The sequence below is a fragment of the Balaenoptera acutorostrata genome, chromosome 7 (assembly GCF_949987535.1).
Source record: "Balaenoptera acutorostrata chromosome 7, mBalAcu1.1, whole genome shotgun sequence".
NCBI lineage: Eukaryota > Metazoa > Chordata > Mammalia > Artiodactyla > Balaenopteridae > Balaenoptera > Balaenoptera acutorostrata.
In genome coordinates this window covers 116,880,233-116,886,935 of record NC_080070.1, presented here as the reverse complement: position 1 = coordinate 116,886,935, position 6,703 = coordinate 116,880,233, and the positions used below count along the sequence as shown (strand labels likewise).

At 40.7% G+C, this 6,703-nt stretch overlaps 1 long non-coding RNA gene across 2 annotated transcripts; it reads left to right on the top strand.

The window, feature by feature from the left end:
- Positions 1 to 452: 452 nt before the first annotated feature.
- Positions 453 to 4,370, top strand: LOC103000270 (uncharacterized). Of its 2 annotated transcripts, XR_450638.2 has the most exons (4): positions 453 to 591; positions 2,199 to 2,285; positions 2,385 to 2,494; positions 2,610 to 4,370. It is a non-coding gene; the product is annotated as an uncharacterized LOC103000270 (long non-coding RNA). The 2 variants fall into 2 exon arrangements; XR_450637.2 differs by having other exon boundaries at positions 2,385 to 4,370.
- The last annotated feature ends 2,333 nt before the right edge of the window (positions 4,371 to 6,703 follow it).

Genomic DNA, 6,703 nt, shown 5'->3' with positions numbered 1-6,703 from the left:
TTTCTTGCATCTTCTCAATCTTTTCCTCCATTCTTTTTCCAAGGTCCTGGATCATCTTCACTATGATTATTCTGAATTCTTTTTCTGGAAGATTGCCTATCTCCACTTCATTTAGTTGTCTTTCTGGGGTTTTATCTTGTTCCTTCATCTGGTACTTAGCCCTCTGCCTTTTCACATTGTCTATCTTTCTGTGAATGTGGTTTTTGTTCCACAGGCTACAGGACTGTAGTTCTTCTTGCTTCTGCTGTCTGCCCTCTGGTGGTTGAGGCTATCTAAGAGGCATGTGCAAGTTTCCTGATGGGAGGGACTGGTGGTGGGTAGAGCTGGCTGTTACCTTGGTGGGCAGAGCTCAGTAAAACTTTAATCCACTTGTCTGCTGATTGGTGGGGCTGTGTTCCCTCCCTGTTGGTTGTGTGGCCTGAGGTGACCCAACACTGGAGCCTACCTGGGCTCTTTTGTGGGGCTAATGGCTGACTCTGGGAGGGCTCACGCCAAGGAGTACTTCCCAGAACTTCTGCTGCCAGTATCCTTGTCCTCACGGTGAGCCACAGCCACACCCCACCTCTGCAGGAGACCCTCCAACACTAGCAGGTAGGTCTGGTTCAGTCTCTATGGAGTCACTGCTCCTTCCCCTGGGTTCCAGTGCACACACTACTTTGTGTGTGCCCTCCAAGAGTGGAGTCTCTCTTTCCCCCAGTCCTGTCAAAGTCCTGCAGTCAAATCCCACTAGGCTTCAAAGTCTGATTCTCTAGGAATTCCTCCTCCCATTGCAGGACTCCCAGGTTGGGAAGCCTGAGATGGGGCTCAGAACCTTCACTCCAGTGGGTGGACTTCTGTAGTATAAGTGTTCTCCAGTTTGTGAGTCACCCACCCAGCAGTTATGGGATTTGATTTTATTGTGATTGCGCTCCTCCTACCATCTCACTGTGACTTCTCCTTTGTGTTTGGATGTGGAATATCTTTTTTGGTGAGTTCCAGAGTCTTCCTATCGCTGATTGTCGCCTTTAATCTTCTTAATGATGTTTTTTGAAGCACAAGATTATATATTTTTGATATAGTTCAGTTTACCAATCTATTATTTTATGTATCATGAATTTGGTGTCAGATCTAAGAACTTTTTGCCCAAACCAAAGTCACAAAGATTTTCTCTTATATTTTATTTTAAAAATTTTATAATTTTAGCTCTTATATTTATTTTATGATTCACTTTGAGTTATTTTTTGTGCATTGTGTGTGGTAGAGGTCAGTTTACTAATTTACTTCTGGATATCTATTTTTTCTGGCTTCGTTTGTTGAAAAGCTGTCCTTTATCCATTGAATTACTTTGGAATTTTTGTCAAAAAGCAAACAACTATAAATGTACTTCTGTATAGTTTTTTGCACAATTTTTAAAAACTAGTTGCAGCATTTAACACTGATCACTGAGGCACTTTATCAAGACTGAATCAACTGTTTAAGAATTAAAAGTTTAACAAAGGAGAAATGGAGTTTTTTTCTAAAAGTACTTAAATAAAATATTAATAAGTTTGAAGATGCATTCATCTTCACAAACAAATAAAATATGCATCAGCAGAGATTTTAAAGTACACAGAAAAGCTTTCAAATGACTAATTCATCTATATACAATGTTATACCATTAAATTAAGTGCATATATATATATATATATATATATATATACACACACAAACACACACACACATCCTCAGTCAGACAAAAACATAGGAACTCAGGTGACAGCAAAGGCTGGAGGAGCCCAGTATTCCCCTGAAACAACAAGATCAAGGTCACAGGGTGGTGGGGCAGTGAGGGACCCAAAGGGAGTAGGTGGATGGAGGCTGCTCAGGACACATCTGATGTGTGAATGAGGCCGTGGTCAGTCACAGAGCCAAAAGTCAGATGAGAAAGAAGCACAGCTCAGTGATAAATGGAGGAGGAGAGGGATGAAAGAGTCAGTTGTGATCAAAATTCAGTTTTAAAACCAGCGTTAACAGTCACTCTCACTCGAGTCTTGCTACATTTTAAGATCTAAGCAAGTGAGAATGAATTTTGGCCAAGAAAATTATGAAAGAATATTATTGTATGCTATTTTCCTGTAACTAACCCTGAAATAGCACCTGGAAACTATTTTTCTGGAGTGCCTACCATGTCGGGCGCTGTGCTAGGTGTTTTCATGAATATTTCCTTATTTTGTGTTTAGGCACCGTGTGAAGTATAACTTTCAGAAAGATAAAAGGAAAAATACGTGTTCAAGTCCCAGAGGACCTGGATTCAGACTCATAACCAGGTCCTCTTTCCTCGTGTCTACTGCAGCCTGAAAGCTAAACATAGAGAAATGCGGTGGGTGATTCGCTGATTTTTTTTTGCCCTGTCCTCTAACTTTCAGGAGCTGCATATCCAGGCCCTGTGAGATTAAAGAACGCTCCATCAAAATGTGACAGTTATTCATTCTAGCTCTGGTCCACACGGCTTTGGGTGATAAAGCATCGTCAAAATGTATGCAGCTTCTATGTCCCAATAAATTTCTGATGAGAACAGATTATTAGGAAAGTGTTGCAAGGTTTCTTTGGACCAAAATATTTTACTTTTGTTTTATCCCTGTCACCTCCAGTTTTACCTAAAGAGATGATGATTCCTGATTCCACAGGATGAGTTCTTAACTAAGATACTGATGACACTGAGCAGAACAAGGATGACTCCTGGGGCTTCTCATCATCAAAATTGTTTATTCAGAGTATATTCTGTGCTGAGAACTGTGATGAACATGTATTACATACTGTCTGATTTTTTTCACCAGAGTGCACCACTCTGATGCCCATTTAGGGCAGGTGGTCTAGATTTTGTATGTATAAAAATCACACTGGGAAATTTTAAAATGCAGTTTCCTGGTGGTTCTACCACTAAAGATCCTGATTGAATAGTTTGGGGATGGAGCCCCATATATTAAAAAACCCCACAAAATCCTCCAGGTGTTACGATGCAGATGGTGAGAGATGAAATTTTGAAAATCTCCCCTGTACTTCGTGTCTCTATTATGGGTGGGTGGTGGTAGATGCTGAGACTTGATTCAAGGATGTAGATATCCTGGTTCTGGTGGTAGTTATCACAACTAACATTAATAAAAATCAGAAAGTTAAATGCTGATATCCACAGCTATGATTCAGAGAAGACAGATCAGATCAGACAGCCATCATGTGGTAGAACCCAGATATGCATCTAGTCTGGTTACCACCTGGGCAGGATGGAGTTAAAGTTGTTGATCTGTTATATACTTCTTTTCTGGAAAGAAAAGAAGGTTGGTGACTTGGTTTGATCAACTTGTAAAAATAACTTGGTAATTTGACCCCTTGGAAATAAAAATAATGATATTTGATCAAAGGAGAAGCCTTATCTATGGAATGCTAAGAGTTGGGTATCTCTGGTTTAGGATTGTTTATGGAAAACAAACCAACAATATGATTTTTGAGGGCTGGCTCTTCAGAGAATGTCATACAAGATAAATAGCTCTCAGAGTCTACAAAATGGAGCTGTTTCATGATGTGAATTCTTGCCACTGTGTGAGGTGACCACAAATCTCTGTTAGAGACCTCATTTCAGCCTGAGTCAGGCAGTGTGTGTCCAGGGTGGGAAGGTCGGCTTTAGGAAGCCGTGTAGGATGTCCCGGGTCTCTGACTGTATCCTTGAAATTGTTAGTAACGCTTAATCCTTGGTAAGATCTTTGATTCGACAATCCGACCCATCGTGTTAGATCACTTAATCTTCCATCTTCTCATTGGTTAAAGCACCTCATCACAGTACAAGTAACAGATTTACCTTCACTTAAATGATATCGTGGGACTCTGAAATTTCACTGCAGTTTCAAAATCTTCTTGAAGGGAGGAAATAATTAGCATACTTGTGAAGACTAGAACTCAAGCAGGAGAATATGGTAGCGCAAATTGTCACACATACTTTATCCTAAATTAACATGGTAATTAAAATGGCCATCTGTATTCACTAATTGCCTTTATCCAGAGCAAAATTAGAACTTCTTCTATCTCTATAACCATCAGGTAGTTTTACAACTTGGAGCCTGGCACCAAGTTAAACATAGGTTAAACTCTCATCCTCCCAGTAGAAGGAGAGATACAGCACCCATTCCAAAGAGATGGCTCCCAGGCCCTCAAGAAAAACATTCTTGATTGTAAAACTGGAGAGAAGCCTATTTAGCTTTTAAAAGGTCTACATGCATCTCAAAGGGACAGAGAAAGGATTTGCAACTACATTTTCTAAAGGAAGTACTCTAGGAAGAAAGCGGGGGACCTCTACCCTTTTTTCACTGGGGAAATTTTAAAAATTTGTTTTAAGGTTTGTATTTGCTTTTACAGTAGCATAAGCTTTCTGGCAAAAATGAGATGTTTCCAGAATTTAGAATAAAGCATGTGTTCTGTAAATGAAGTTTTTACTGACTTAATATTTCCTCACAGTTCGTTTACTTATTCTGAGCAGCTTTCAATTCCACAAGGGCTTGTTAATAAATCTCAGGGGAACTGTTTGCCTGTGTCAATCGAAAGTCCTTAGCACATTTTGTTATGAAACACACAGACACACACACACACCCGGAAGCCTTGAGAACTCCAGAACTCCCTTCTCCTGAGATATTTTGGAAGTTAAGTGTAAAGGTTTCAGACCAGTGACCATTTCATGTTTTATTTTTGGCATGAAATAAAATGATGCATCCTTAAGTAACCCACTTTTAAAATGATGCATCTCTAGAAAAATCTTGCAGTGGAAGAGATCAGACTCATGCAACACAGCCAAGGTTCTTCCAAAATGAGCAAAAAGGCTATTCTAATGTCAGCATCATCTGCAGTGTTGCAGCCTTTCCCCTGCTAATGTCAGAATGTAGATCCATCTACCCCTCCTGCCTTCCTTCATTAAATACCAGCATGTCCCTCACCTGCCAGGAAGTGTCAGCCCCTGGCTTTGCAGAAGGCTCTAGAAAGGGGTCAGGGGTCTTCCAGCCCAGTGTGAAGGCTGAGCCAAGACCAGGACCTGAAGGAGCACTCGTGCACCTCAGATGGGTTTCCAATCACAGGTAGAAATTTGCCAGGGAGTAAAGGTGGATACGGCTTCCCAGGCAAACGAGAGGCATAAGGACTTGAAAAAGGATATTTAGAAATGATTATTTTTTGGTGGTGATGTGTTGAATTAGAAATGTCTTGAGAACGGCTAGAATGTGAGTTAGGGGTATCTCTTGAAGAGCTGAAGCTGCATTGTGTTAGCAGAGCATCTTGGACTCATCCTGAAGATATGGACAAAGGAGACCTTTGAGTAGGGATAGAATGAGATGTGAAACTGTAATAAAATATTTCTCCCGTGACAGTTGGAACAGACAAGAGGTGGCAGGAAGGTCCTAGAGAGGGATCTTGCCATATGAGGGGGAGTCAGAATGGCAGGAATTGAGCCACTGGTAGAAGGGGTGAACAGGAATTGGATTAACTCCATCAAAGGTGAGAAGTGGAAGGGCATCATTCAGGGATTTGCCTTACCGCTGTGAACTTGCCAGGAGCAAGCAAAAGCATAGCCAATTTTTGATAAAATTTGGACTGTTGAAAAATGGAATTCCTTTGATGTTTCTTATAAATTAAAAAAAATCATATTTTATAACCAGCCTTCTTTCTGCAGAGCCTCTGGCTGCCATGAGGGCCCAGAGGTCTGTTTAATTAACAAGTGTCCAAGTTGGCACAGAGGCTGCAGAGTAAAGCAGCCAGTTCCATCTTCCTCGGGCTGCCACCTTGCTGTGTCACTTCTGACCATTGTCCTAACTGGGTTGAATTTCACATTCTCCAGATGCAGAATTTGAATAGGTTAGTCCTAGGTTCTGGAACTCTTACTTAACATCCCCTAATTAGGAGCTCATGGTCTAGTTTTCTATTTAAAATTCTCCTATATTTGGTTCTCATGAGAAAAATTCTTTCACATCTCTGAAAAGCTTTGTTCACATATACCTTGCGTGAATGAATTAACCAGAGGTATATATATATCGAATACTTTCCATCTTTTTTTAATTAAGATAATCTTTTTCATGTTAAAAAATAGTCTCAGATTATTCTCGTCTGTCAAGTGAGAATGTAATTTTGAAACTCTTCTGGAAAATCAAAGAAAAGGACAGGATGTGATTTCTCCTCACTGGTGAGATGATGCTTCTCCGGCGCTCGGGATGGAGTCCACAGGAGTAGATTTGGTCACCCTGATGCTCGGCCTCAGAGGCCCTCTTCAAGTGCTCCAATTTATTTTTTCACACTAATTAGGAGATATTCATTTTGTCCCAGTTAAACATTCAGGGAGAAGCTGTACCTCCATATATATAGTTCAGTTTACTGAAGTTCACAGGCAGGCAATGTCCGGATGGATAGTATTCCTCGAGGAATGTGTGGGACAGAGCAGGAACGCGATTCTCCTGCCCCTGGTCTGGGTGCTAGAAGGTGCCGTGGAGCTTTGCTTAACAGTCATCTGCTAATTTTAACAGTTCGGTACGACATATTTCTTCCTAGGGTGAGGAAACAGAATCTCATAAAATGGATTAAACTGCCCCAGGTTTTGTAACTGGTAAAAATGAATATTTTGGGGAACAAGGATTGGAACAAAATTGATTTTGAAGACTTTTCACTCACTTCCATCCAAATTCAAACAACCCATTACCCTTCCCCTGGAAGCAACACT